The sequence below is a fragment of the Mobula hypostoma genome, chromosome 2 (genome assembly GCF_963921235.1).
Source record: "Mobula hypostoma chromosome 2, sMobHyp1.1, whole genome shotgun sequence".
Taxonomy (NCBI): Eukaryota; Metazoa; Chordata; class Chondrichthyes; order Myliobatiformes; family Myliobatidae; genus Mobula; species Mobula hypostoma.
Genome location: NC_086098.1, coordinates 249,893,609 through 249,907,758, shown reverse-complemented (window position 1 = coordinate 249,907,758; position 14,150 = coordinate 249,893,609). Strand labels below are relative to the sequence as shown.

At 44.2% G+C, this 14,150-nt stretch overlaps 5 non-coding genes across 5 annotated transcripts; 2 read left to right on the top strand and 3 right to left on the bottom strand.

Annotated features, from left to right (window-relative positions):
- The first annotated feature begins 2,852 nt into the window (after window positions 1-2,852).
- Window positions 2,853-2,925, top strand: trnav-aac (transfer RNA valine (anticodon AAC)). The gene has a single exon. It is a non-coding gene; the product is annotated as a tRNA-Val (tRNA).
- A 2,119-nt stretch (window positions 2,926-5,044) lies between these two features.
- trnav-aac (transfer RNA valine (anticodon AAC)) lies at window positions 5,045-5,117 on the top strand. Its single transcript has one exon. It is a non-coding gene; the product is annotated as a tRNA-Val (tRNA).
- Window positions 5,118-6,291: 1,174 nt separating this feature from the next.
- Window positions 6,292-6,363, bottom strand: trnaw-cca (transfer RNA tryptophan (anticodon CCA)). Its single transcript has one exon. It is a non-coding gene; the product is annotated as a tRNA-Trp (tRNA).
- Window positions 6,364-6,935: 572 nt separating this feature from the next.
- trnaw-cca (transfer RNA tryptophan (anticodon CCA)) lies at window positions 6,936-7,007 on the bottom strand. The gene has a single exon. It is a non-coding gene; the product is annotated as a tRNA-Trp (tRNA).
- A 4,502-nt stretch (window positions 7,008-11,509) lies between these two features.
- trnar-ucu (transfer RNA arginine (anticodon UCU)) lies at window positions 11,510-11,600 on the bottom strand. The gene is given in 2 exon segments: window positions 11,510-11,545; window positions 11,564-11,600. It is a non-coding gene; the product is annotated as a tRNA-Arg (tRNA).
- Between the last annotated feature and the right edge of the window lie 2,550 nt (window positions 11,601-14,150).

Genomic DNA, 14,150 nt, shown 5'->3' with positions numbered 1-14,150 from the left:
CTTCCTTTCATAATTCATTTTTCTTTCCTAACGACCTTCTGCGGTTCGTGCTGCAAGTTTTTAAAAGCTGCCCATCCTCTATTTACCCACTATCTTTTATTCCCAGTATGCCTTTCTTTTGCTTTTACTTTGGCTGTGTCTTCACTTGCCAGCCGCGGTAGTGTCCTTCTTCATTCATTGGAATATATCCTGCCTGCACTTCACTCATTTCTCGCAGAAAGTCTAGTCATTGCTCCTGTGCTGTCCTTTATTCTCATGTCTCTTTCCAGTCAGCTTTGGCCAGTTCCCCTCACATGTCATTGCAATTTCCTTAATTCCACTGAAATATTGACTCATTGGAATTTCCTGTAAAATGCTTTATACTTTATTGTCGCCAAACAATTGATACTAGAACGTACAATCATCACAGCGATATTTAATTCTGCGCTTCCCGCTCCCTGGAGTACAAATCGATATTAAATATTAAAGATTTAAATTATAAATCATAAATAGAAAATAGAAAATGGAAAGTAAGGTAGTGAAAAAAAAACCGACAGATAGGTCCGGATATTTGGAGGGTACGGCCCAGATCCGGGTCATGATCCGTTCAGCAGTCTTATCACTGCAGGAAAGAAGCTGTTCCCAAATCCGGCCGTAACAGTCTTCAACTTAGTTTTTCAGTCTTCAATTTTTCTACGAATTTAGTTTCTCCTTCTCGAGTCTCAAATTGAACTCGTTCCTATTGTGATCATTAAGGGATCCTTAACCTTACGCACTCTTATCACCTTCTAATCATTGCATAAAACCCAATCCAGCACAGTCGATCGCCTCGTGGGCTCACAAACAAGCTGTTCTAAAAAGCCAAACTTTAGACATTCCACAAATTCTCTGTCTTGAGGTCCAGTACTGGCCTGCTTTTCCCAATCCACTTCCATGTTAAAATCCTCAACGATTATCATGACATTGCCCTCCTGATACGCCTTTTCTATCTCCTGCTGTAATTTGTAATCCACATCGCATCTGCTGTTTGGAGGATTGCATACTACTGCCATTATGGTCCTTTTACCCTTGCCATTTCTTAACTCAACCTATAGAATCTCTGGACCTTCTGATCTTATGTCATTCCTTTCTAAGGATTTAATATTATTTCTTATGCACGGGACCACACCACCCCATCAGCCAACTACCCTATCTTTCTAATTCCCTGGATGTCCTTGGACGTTCAGCTCCCAATGGCAGCCATCCTTTAGCCAAGTTTCAGAGATTGCCACAACGTCATAATTTCAAGATCGTCCATTTTATTTCTTATGCTGCGTGCATTCAAATATAACATTTCCACTCCAGTATTTGTTGCTTTCTGTTTTAACTGCACCGCGCCTCTGTTGTCCTGTAAATCATTCTACTGTGTATTATTATGCCTCATCTCATGTCTGTCCTTTCTGTCATCTCTGTTGCACGCTATCTTTGATTTAGCTCCATTTCCCCCAATCACCCCGGTTCGTGGAGGCTAAAACATTAGGGGTATTTAAGAGCCTCTTGGGCAGGCACACGGATGAAAGATAAATAGAGGGTTACGGGGTAGTATGGGTTTCGTACTTGTTTTTAAAGGAATATATAGGGTCGGCACAACATCGAGGGCCGACGGTCCTGTACTGTCCTGCAGTATTCTAGTGTCTAGTGTTCAGGGACGGAATTTTTCCAGTGCAATGTACGCCTGAATTGATCAATTCTGCACTTGCAACACCCGAATCTTACTCCCACAATTTTACGATCTGTGAAGCCAAGTGCTAGAAGGTACGTTTGGGGGCGTGGAGTGGGGAACAGGGGGGCCGAAATGACAACCTGGGTGGTAAGTGAATCGAATGCACGTACCTAGGATCGAAGTGTCACAGCTCAGAAGAGATCACAGTATAGGAGCAGAGAGACTGTGTCACCGTGAGCAGCCGTCTAAGAGAAGATTCTTCAACAATTCTTCGCCACTTCCCCTATACCTTAGCTTCCTTCTCAACTCCCTTCACCTATCACCTGCCGGCGTGCAGAAACCTTTACCAACCTTCTTAGTTTGGTTCTTCCCCCTTCTTTTTTTGAGTCCTGATGAACGGTCACGCCATAAATGCTGACTGCTCTTGCTTCATCGTTTTGTATGTGATGGGATACTCTGTTTACGAACGAATAACGGAAGTACTTCATTGAATAAATATGTGGTTACTTTATTTGTACAAAAGCATCAGAGCATGTTTCTGCCTGCTTTCGAACCAGGGACCTTTTGCGTCGAAGACCTCGCGGGGCCTGCTGTCCCATTATCCTCTCCTGGACCTCCTGTCCCATGATCCTCCCCTGGGCCGCCAGTCCCATGATCCTCTCCTGGGCCTCCTGTCCCATGATCCTCACCTGGGCCTCCTGTCCCATGATCCTCTCATATCCCCTTTTGCCAATCACCTGTCCAGCTCTTGGCTTCATCCCTCCCCCTCCTGTCTTCTCCTATCATTTTGGATCTCCTCCTCCCCCTCCCACTTTCAAATCTCTTACTAACTCTTCCTTCAGTTAGTCCTGACGAAGGGTCTCGGCCTGAAACGTCGACTGTACCTCTTCCTAGAGATGCTGCCTGGCCTGCTGCGTTCACCAGCAACTTTGGTGTGTGTTGCTTGACCTTTCGCGTGTTCGGCGAACGTGATAACCACTACACTACATTAATATATCATGTACCACATGCAGCCAATACAAATGGACCTACTGTAATTCTTTATTGATATTGAAGTTGATGTTGGTATATAATTTAGTCATCAGTGTTTAGCTTCTGTTGGCTGGAAGAGTGTGTTGTATGTAGTTCCATTGGTATTGGCTGATTGCGGTACTTGATGCACAGCCACAACGTTTCTGTAGTGTAGTGGTTATCACGTTCGCCTAACACGCGAAAGGTCCCTGATTCGAAACCAGGCAGAAACAGTCTGTCATACTTTTGGGTAAATCAAATGATTGGAAGGGACGCAGCCACATTTATTCAATGGAGTACTTCTGTTATTCGTTCCGTAATCTGAGCATATCCTCACCCACAAAATGCTGGACAAAGAGAAGTCAGCATTTATGCCGTGACCGTTTACCAGCAGTAAAAACGATACGCTCTTTTTATTAGTTCGGGCTTTTCAATTTTCGATTGCCCAATGAAACTTCTTGGTCAACTGACCTAGATTGCGCAATCAGCTTCTTTCTGCTGAGTATGAGCTATTCAAATCTTGATTGACTTGATTGCACAATCCAACTGCCAAAATTATCAAAGCCTCTTGATCCACGGTTCTGAAACAGTTCAAATGAGAGGGAACACTGAATTTGAAGACGTTAGCAGAAGCTGAAGCAGTTCTATAGATATCAGACGATGCAGAGCAAGTTCCATCTCATCAAAACAGCTCGAGGACGGGCGAATGCCACGTAGCCCAACCTGCCAAGAAGTCTGTCCAGTGAAAAGGAGCCGGGTTTTGGAATTCCCAGAGGCGGTTCTAGTTTATAGGGTAACTTCCTTTATTGAAGGGGCATTACTTGCAAGAATCGCCATTCCCTGATTTGTCACACAGGTGTTGCCGTAGGACAACGACCTATCTCTGTCTGAGCAGCGCTACTAAACTCTTTTCCGTTTCTGACTCAGTGTATCCACAGGTAGTAGAGCGCGACACGACTTAATCTTCGTTATATTCACTATGGAATTTAAATCACAGCTGCACCCCCTCCCCACACCTCAGTTCGTTGCACCTAATTTTGGATGTAGCAAGAAACACAAAGTGCTGGAGGAACTCAACAACACAAGAAATTCCACAAATGGCGGAAATGTGAGGGGAAATCAAGATGTCAGAAGGCGTCTCCGGAGGAGAATAAACAATTGACAATTCATGCCAAGACACTTGATCCATACCGATACTGAGATCTCTAGAATGCAGCGGGGAGGCTTGACATGAAGAAATTAAACACCGGGCCTGATTGTTAGAAACTGTTTCCCACCCCGCAGTGAGAATATAACGTGAAAGTTTCCCTTCTCTTCGGGTGCCGTCAGCACGACGGAGGTATTCAGTGGTGCGATGAGGAGCGGGTTCGCCAGATCGTTGTTGAGATGCAGAGTCTTCGCCGGAAACGTTGGCGGCGGATTCCTCTCTCTCGCTGCTGCGTGACCAGAGGAGTTATTCCACTACTGTGTGTGTACTGTGACAGGAATTCACAACCTGGATACAGGAGAAACACGTTGACACATTTCACCAGACTGCTCTTTCTCTTACAGCCGACAGATTCACTGAAATGGTATCTTTCCTTTTACTCTTCAACGCCCAGCAGGTTTCCATGTTCTATGTAAATTGGTCTTGTTTTCTACACCCCAGCGGTTTTTATATTGCACTGGTTATCACGGTCAGATTATATGGCCATAATTCCCAGTTCGATAGAGGACGGCGACGTAAATATTGCTGGTGTCCCAGGTTGTCAGTAAGAGCGTGTCTATTGTCAGTTTCTATTCAAACGGACAAACGCTGCCCGAAGGTATCTTTCTAATTTGCAAGCATTCGGACAAGTTTGTTTGCCCATCACAGGCGGGAAGTAGGGCAGGATCGTTTCAATACGGCGCCCATGGGATGAACAGAATTACCATCGCTATGTACTCCGTGTGTCTGAATCTCCCGTTCAGTCGACTTTCAAGCCTTTCTCCATCTTGTCTCCATCTTAGTATGTCTCCATTTTCTCAGTATCTGCCGCTATTGACAATTTTTAAATTATTTGTTTTCCTACGCATTGAAAACTCTATTTGGGCCACACATGAAGGAAGTGAAAGGGCGACAGGCTGATTTTGAAATACGTGGTGCGTTCCTACAGCTGCAGGTGGACTCAGCGGGAGCCAGTTACAGTTGGAGCGGGATGCGTGAAGATTGTTAGGAGAGAAGTGAGCCATTGCATTCAGTTTAATTTATATTATGTATGATTTTATTGTATAATTCAGTCTTTACTGTCAAGTGTCTATTAGTTGGAAGTGAACGTTTTGTATAAGTCCATTCATATCCGCTGCATGCGGTAAAGGATAAGCAGCAACAGGGTTTCTATAGTGTAGTGGTTATCACGTTCGCCTAACACGCGAAAGGTCCCTGGTTCGAAACCAGGTAGAGACATACTGACCTACTTTTGTGTAAATCAAGTCCTTCGAAAGGGACGCAACCACAGGTTTATTCAACGGAGTACTACTTCCGTTATCGTTCCAAAAACAAAGCATCCCCTAACTCACGATGCGGCAAAAAACACAAAGTGCTGGAGGAACACAACAACAGAAGAAAATCAGCAAATAATGGAAATCTGCCGGCAAATTAACAAGTCAGACGGAATCTACGGAAGAGAATAAACAATTTGCATGTCACGCCAAGACACTTGATCGCTACATTAATTACACTGATACTGAGATCTCTGCAATGCAGCGGGGGCGGATAGTTATGATTCACCGGCTTGACTTGAAGAACTTCAGCACCCGCCAGCTTGTCTGAAACTGTCTCCCAATCCGCATTGAATATATACGGTGAGTGTGTGGTTCGTCTGATCCTTTCCCTTAAGGCGCCGTCAACCCCGCCGACGTATTGAGTGGTGCGGTGATAAACAGATTCGCCAGATAGTTGCACGGATAAAGGGTCTTCAACGCCCAGCAAGTTTCCACGTTATACGTAAACTGGTCTTGTTTTTAACACTCCAGCGCTTTTTTTTTATAGTGCGGAGGTTATCACGGTCAACTTACACGCGAATACTTTCTTGTTAAATAGAGGATAAATCGTAAATATTACTCTCGGACATAAACCCTTCGTGAACAATAGAGGGCTCGATTGGAGGGCAGACTTAGATTGATCCTCGAGTAGCATAAAAGATGAGCACAACATTGTGGGCAGAGTTACGGTGCTGTTCTGTTCTATGTGATGTCTTACATTGGAAAATCTGCTTTTGGGGCAGGCAGTGGCTTCCTTGGGCTTTAGGAAGGAAGAAAATGAATAACGTAGAGATGGTGGGAACGCTGAATGTGCTGAAAATGAAGCTCCTTTCCACCGATGCCGAATGACCTACTGCTTAATTTTCTTGTTTTTTATTTCAAATTTCCAGCAACGCAGGTTTTGAAATAAAAGAAAGGTGCTTTCATATTTCGACACAGTATTTCATTTCAGACACGACAGTTCACTGTTAAAATTGGCCTCACAGGTCCACTTCTGCTGGCTCTTCTCCGAAGGGTAAAGTGCGTTTAATTTCGGGAAGAACGACTGAGCGGACACGCAGCAAACATTTTGATGCCAAAATCCGACACAGCGCATGTGACCTCGACATGATTCGAACACGCAACCTTCTGATCTGGAGTCAGACGCGCTACCATTGCGCCACGAGGTCAAGTGCGGACAGTTTCATAGAACATAGAACATAGAATAGTACAGCACAGTACATGCCCTTCGGCCCACAATGTTGTGTCGACCCTCAAACCCTGCCTCCCATATAACCCCCACCTTAAATTCCTCCATATACCTGTCTAGTAGTCTCTTAAACTTCACTAGTGTATCTGCCTCCAACACTGACTCAGACAGTGCATTCCACGCACCAACCACTCTCTGAGTGAAAAACCTTCCTCTAATATCCCCCTTGAACTTCCCACCCCTTACCTTAAAGCCATGTCCTCTTGTATTGAGCAGTGGTGCCCTGGGGAAGAGGCACTGGCTATCCACTCTATCTATTCCTCTTATTATCTTGTACACCTCCATCATGTCTGTTCTCATCCTCCTTCTCTCCAAAGAGTAAAGTCCTAGCTCCCTTTATCTCTGATCATAATGCATACTCTCTAAACCAGGCAGCATCCTGGTAAATCTCCTCTGTACCTTTCCAATGCTTCCACATCCTTCCTATAGTGAAGCGACCAGAATACTGTTCAGCAGTAAACATTTTGATAACAAAATCCGACGCAGCGCATGTGACCTCGACGTGATTCGAACACGCAACCTTCTGATCTGGAGTCAGACGCGCTACCATTGCGCCACGAAGTCAGCGATAGCGGTTTCCTTGTACAAGAAACTTCAACGTTCCGTCGGATTGGCTGAGGTTCACCAGCTATACAACAGTGATAATTGCACAAGCTGGCAGCTTCTTTATTTCTTACGCGCGGTTTGGAGAACTTCAGTTGCCGGCCTGCTGCGTTTAAGTTGACTCGAACGCCCACTGAGAATTATTCCTTGAGTGTACATCCCCTCCCTCAGGGCGTCCTCAGCCCCAAGTGGTGCGGAAGCGAACAAGTTCGACAGAAGTTTATTATCTGTGACGGGGAGAAGCGTCCTGAAACCTTTCAACAGATTCTGCTGCCGACCAGCAGACTGACATTACATATTTCCCTTTCATCGTTTATGTCCAGCTGGATTCCATCCTCTGTATTTTTACGTAGCCGACTTTGTAGTGTAGTCACTATCACGTTCCCATTACCCGCGAAAGGCTCCAAGCTTGATATTGATGGCGATTGCGATGTCAGGCTGTTCCGTTCACATTGACAACAAGTGCCCGAAGCTTTGCTGCAGAAACATGGGAATGCGCTTACACTTTGAAAACAACCGAACAAACTTTCCAAAGTCTATGACCATCTCTGGCTGGACGAGGTACTGGACCAGTGCAATGCCACATATATTAATCGTAAATGTACACAACTCATCCAACTGTGTTCTCATTGTGCCTGAGTCTCTAGACCCGCCTACAATCAGCACTTCGCCTCATCGCGGGTATCTCTCTCACCGTTTATTTCTTTCCGTTTACACAGTACGGCATATAATGATAATTTCTGTTTCTTTTGCTTTGCCTTTCGGATTGAAATCTCCGACTTGCACACACAGGAATGAAATCACAGGACCACTATTGGAATGTGAAATGAGTGATGCAGTTCAATTGCGGCGGGGTTGTTAAGGTTGTTTTCAGCGGAAATGACGCACTGGATTCAATTTTGTCTATTGATACTGCGAACGATTTTTAAAGATATTTTAGCCGCTCTTTTGTGCTGGAGAGCTAGACAAACATCTGGCAGTGTGCATTGGACAGAGGATGTTCGCGTCTGCCACTGCGGTACAGGCTCATCGACGGCTAGTATTCCTGTAGTGCAGTGGTCATCACGTTCGCCTCACATGCGAAATATTCCAGCTTCGAATGCAAACAGAAACATTCTGATTTTTTTTAAATTCAACTACCAGGAAAGGTTGACACCAGACATATATTTAATTGAATGCAGCTTTTGATCCTTCCACTACCATCAACATTTCTTCACCGACTTCCCGCCGTTTCAGTGCGCGCACGTCAGACATTACTCCGGATCTTTCCTCGGGGTTTAGTCCCGAAGCCTTTCCCATAAGTGCATGTATCCGCAAGGCAGAGAAGGACTGAGATCAGAATTTGCCTTCTCCTAGATGAGTTGCCAACCCCGCCCTTCGAGCCTTATCTTCCCAAAGCAATAGGTTTTAAGCCGCCAGTATTCCGCATTTGCCCCTTCTCCTCTGCGTAGAAAAAGTTCCGTTGGGAGTTGTTAAACCACGCGTGAAGAGCGGGAGCTGCACTTGGTTGACAGAGGCTATTTGAGATGCAATCGGCAGGTAGTGAGAGCTTGGCCCGACTACCTCCGCTGGTTAGCACACCCTTAAGGAACAACCAGCCATATATGCCAGATGAAATGTGGAATTGCACTGAAATAAAAATTGAAGCGCAATATGATCACAGACAGGCAGCCACTGTGGAAATATATACAATTTTAGCGGTACGGAACTATCGGAGATCGTGATTATGTGATAAATCACTGTCTTTAACCTGATGAAAAATATCGTATTCCTCGTTTTCTTTCGGTGTCAAGAAACAAGTGTATATCCCCGTTTCCTTTCATTCTTTGGATTTCGCACTTCTCCTGAGCTCCACATAAGAGGTCTGCGATGCCCCTTGTCGGGTAACCATCTCTCTCTGGTTATCCTATTCCTCTTAATATATTCATAGAATTTCAGAGTCTGATCATCTGCAGGCCGTATTTCCTACCGCACTCTCCTCTTCACGCCACGGGAACAGAAGGAAGCAAGAGGATTAATGGCAAAAATTGAAGTTTTCCAGCTTATTCCGTCAGTGCAATTCCCCAAGTAAATGGAACCCGGCTACAAACAGGGTTCGAACCTGCTCAGTCGGATTTCGAATCCAGCGCCTTAAACACTCGGCCATCACAGCGTGGCAATGAAATGTTGAAATGGAGGTCACATACCATGATGGAAGTGGTGCTTCCTTATGGAGGCAACGGGAGAGGTGTGCGTATTTTAATTTGTAATTTAGGCGAAGTTAAACCCGAAACTAATTCCAGAACGAAGCTAGAATAATATAGAAGAAAGCCAAAGTGAAGGAATGAATTTGAATATAACCTATCTGAAAATATGCAACGGAAATGAATGTTTGTTTTTCCAGCTAATGGTGTAGGGTGTTTCATTTAATAGTTTTCTGTCGGATTGAATTGACTTTATTTCAAACGTCCTTCACACACATGAGGAGTAATAATCTTTACTTTACGTCTCTGTCCAAATGAGCAATGAGCAATTTATCGTCATTTTGTAATAAATAGTATGTGCAACACGACAGTTAATGTAGCATAGAAATACAATTGTATCAGTGTGATTTAATCAGTGTGATGGGCTGGTGGAAAGAGATGTCCCGAAGCCTGTTGGTCCTGGCTTTTATGCTGCGGTACATTTTCCAGCTGGAACAGGTTGTGGTTGGGATGACTCGTGTCCCCAATGATCCTTCGGGCCCTTTTTACGCACCTGTCTCTGTAAATGTCCTCTGTAAATAGTGGAACTTTATTAATGCCAGTTCACCATATATGCATCTTTTTTTTAAAATTTTGCTAGAATCCTCAAAATGCCTCGTCAACCGTGGTTCCCTAATCCTGTCATAACCAATCTTCACACCAATAGGTGTGAGTCAGGTTGACAATTCACCTGCTTATATGTTACCTTAATCAACGATCGTCTGGTGATTCACGTGTTTGGAACTGCATCGCAACTTCGTGGTAAAATGCTCTGTGGAAGACAATAAATTACATATTCGACGTGGGCAATATACGATTAATCCATTTGCTTTCTCAGGAACAATTCATTCATCGCTGGCTGTCTAATTTCAAAAAAAAATATTGACTCATCCTCAATCTCCTTGAATGCTGCTTGATGTGTTGAACATCCTGATATTGATGAACATCCCACAGGCCGTGTCACGCACTCTCCTCACGTCACTGTCTCAGATGAAGACACTCAGTTCAAAGGCAAAAGCTGGTACTTATCAGCCTAAATCTTGAGTGTAAGATTAATGAAACCAGCTGCGAGCAGGGTTTTGAATCTGTGTGCAGAAACTCCACCGGATTTCGCATCAGTTGGCTGTGACTGCTTTCTGTTGAATTACTCGAAAGGATGTCATATATCAAGAGCAGACTTGTCACTTGAAGTAATAAATATTACCATTTGCAAGCGAGGTTTATGCGGGATCCAGATACCAGTTAAATAGACTCTTGCATATAGATTGAGGCGACAGATTCCAGGTAGAAAAGTGTCATCATTGCTGAAATATAGAATACAAACTTACAGATCTTTAATCAGAGAGTTAGATGAACATGATACAAAGTGCTTGTCACAATTAGGACATTAAACTAATGGAATAATTTAAGGAATGTGAAGGCACCCAGAGGTATATATATCTGCAGACATACGTCCGTGCGCTTTGGTAAGACTGACATTTCAGAATCAAAATCTAATTTAGGTTTACTAGCACTCGCATATGTCTGCAATTTGTTGTTTTGCGTCAGCTGTATATTGCAATGCATAATACAGCATGTATTAGATTATTAGATTATGAGGACACTCAGTCCTCGTTTATTGTTATTTAGAAATGCATGCATTAAGAAATGATACAATGTTCCTCCGGAGTGATATCACAGAAAGAACAGGACAAACCAAAGATTAACACTGACAAGACCACATAATAATAACATATAGTTACAGCAGTGCAAAGCAATACCATAATTTGATAAAGAGCGGACCATGGGCACGGTAAAAAAAAATTCTCAAAGTTTCGATCGACTCCCGGTAGTCCCGATAGCAGGCGGCAAAAGGGAGAAAAATCTCCCTGCCATAAACCTCCAGGCGCCGACAACTGCCGGTGCATTGGAAGCACCCGACCACAACCGCGTCTGAGTCCGTCCGAAAACTTCGAGCCTCCGACACCGGGCACCGAGCACCATTTCTGCCGAGCGCTTCGACTCCGTCCCGGCCGCCGAGCAACAAGCAAAGCCAATGACTCGGGGCCTTCTCTTCGGGAGATTCTTACTTTTAAACCGTAACTGATTATATCCTATAATTGATTCAGGTGTTGAGTGATGGAGTTCAGTATTTCAAACAATGATCTGTTTTTCCTATTTTCTCCGCCATCGTTTACTGGAATTCTGACTATCTATATCTGACCTTCTATAACTCTAGAAAATTGAATTCAGACGCAACACCGGCTCTGGTGGGACTCGAACCCACAACCTTTGAATTACCTCTTCACACATTCTTAGAAGTCCAACACGCTATCCATTGCGCCACAGAGCCTGTAGTCGATACTGCTGGGGAAAATTATTTCACAAGAATTTGCAATTTGTCAACTGGAGGCATTCGTTCACTCTCAATCGTTCTTCAACTGAAGAACCGACAAAACCAGTCCATCAGTACCAATAATATTACAGCAGTAGATTTCTCAGGAACATTTGGAGCGGATGATTAATTAATTAAATTAATTTAATTACCTTAAGAATAGGTAATGGAGGCATCAGCTAGTGCCGTTGAGTGCTCCGTTTGCAGTATTTGGGAAGTCAGGGCGAACACAATTGTCCTTGATGACTACACCTGAAAAAGGTGCATCCAGCTGCAGCTCCTGGAAAACCGAGTTAGGGATCTGGAGCTGGAGCTGGACGAAGTTCGGATCATTCGGGAGACAGAGGCAGAAATACACAGGAGTTACAGGGAGATAGTCACCCCTAAGAGTCAGGAGACAGGTAGCTGAGTGACTGGCAGGAGAGGGAAGGGGAATAGACGAATGAGCAGAGCTCCCCTGTGGCTGTTCCCTCCAATAATAAGTATATCATTTTGGATGCTGTTGATGGGGACGACCTACCAGGGACAAGTTGCAGTGGTTGTGTCTCGGGCACCGAGACGGCACCCTGAGCACAGAAGGGAAGGAGGGAAAAGAGGAGAGCAGTAGTCGGTGGTAAACCATGTATACCTGTCTGGACATGCCTGGACATGCCTCTCTGCTGACTGCGCCTGTGGCTCCTCCCACAGAGCCCTGAATAAAGACGATTGTATCACTGCTCCTCCCTCAGTCCAGGACAGATACTCAGCATGGGCGTTGGTCCATTGACTGTTAATAAAAGCCTTTCAGTATTTACTCTACTTCCAATTTTTTGGAGTAATTGATAGAGCATCATAGTGATAGGGGATTCGATAGTTAGGGGGACAGATAAGAGGTTCTGTGGAAGCGATCGAGAAACCTGGATGCTCTGTTGCCTCCCTGGTGCCAAGGTCCGCGAGATCTCGGATCGAGTTGTCAGTATTCTGAAGAGGGATGGTGAGCACCCGGATGTCGTTGTCCGTGTAGGGACCAATGATATGGGTAGGAAGAGTGAGGAGGTCCTGAAAGGCGAGTTTAGGGAGTTAGGCGTCAAGCTAAAGGACAGGATTTCCAGGACAGCAATCGCAGGATTGCTATCAGTGGCACGTGCAGGCGAGTTTAGAAATAGTAAGATAGCGCAGATCAACGCGTGGCTGAAGACATGGTGCAGGAGGGAGGGTTTAGATTTATAGATAATTGGGCTGTTTTCCAGGGAAGGTGGGACCTGTTTCGGCGGGACGGTTTACATCTGAACTGGAGGGGGACAAATCTTCTTGCAGGTAGGCTCCAGTGGATTTAAGCTAGATACATGGGGACAGCGGAACCAGAAGGTAGGAACAGATGTAGAGGAGAAGGAAGAAAAACGAAATAGTAAAGTTGTTTGCACCGTCAGTGATAAACAGAGAGTAAGAGATGGAATATTTCTTAAATGCATTTATTTTAATGCCAGGAGCATTGTAACAAAGATGGATGAGCTTCAAGCATGGATTGATACCTGGAAGTATGATGTGGTAGCTGTTAGTGAAACATGGTTACAGGAGGGGTGTGATTGGCAACTAAATATTTTTGGATTTTATTGCTTCAGGTGTGATAGAATCGGAGGAACAAGAGGGGGAGGTGTTGCGTTGCTTGTCAAAGAAAACATTACAATGGAGCTCATGCAGGATAGATTAGAGGGCTCGTCTAGGGAGGTTATTTGGGTGGAATTGAGGAATGCTGAAAGGTGTACTAACACTTATGGGGTGTATTGTAGACCACCAAATGGGGAGCGAGAATTCGAGGAGCAAATTTGTAAGGAGTTAACAGGTATTTGTAGTAAGCACAAGGTTATGATTGTGGGAGATTTTAATTTTCCACACATAGACTGGGAAGCCCATTCTGTAAAAGGGCTGGATGGTTTGGAGTTTGTAAAATGTGTTCAGGATAGTTTTCTGGAGCAATACATAGAGGTACCAACTAGAGAAGGGGCAGTGTTGGATCTTCTGTTAGGGAATGAGATCGGTCAGGTGATGGAGGTTTATGTTGGGGAGCACTTCGGGTCGAGTGATCACAATGCAATTAGTTTCAATATATTTATGGAGAAGGATAGGTCTGCACCCAGGGTTGAGATTTTTGAGTGGAGAAAGGCTAACTTTAAGGAGATGCGAAAGGTTTTAGAAGGAGTGAATTGGGACAATTTGCTTTATGGGAAGGATGTAATAGAGAAATGAAGGTCATTTAAGGTCAAATTTTGAGGGTACAGAATCTTTACGTTCCTGTTAGGTTGAAAGGAAAGGTTAAAAGTTAGAGAGACCCATGGTTTTCAAGGGATATTGGAAACTTGGTTCGGAAAAAGAGAGATATCTACAATAAATATAGGCAGCATGGAGTAAATGAGGTGCTCGAGGAATATAAAGAATGTAAAAAGAATCTTAAGAAAGAAATTAGAAAAGCTAAAAGAAGATACGAGGCTGCTTTGGCAAGTAAGGTGAAAATGAATCCAAAGTGTTTCT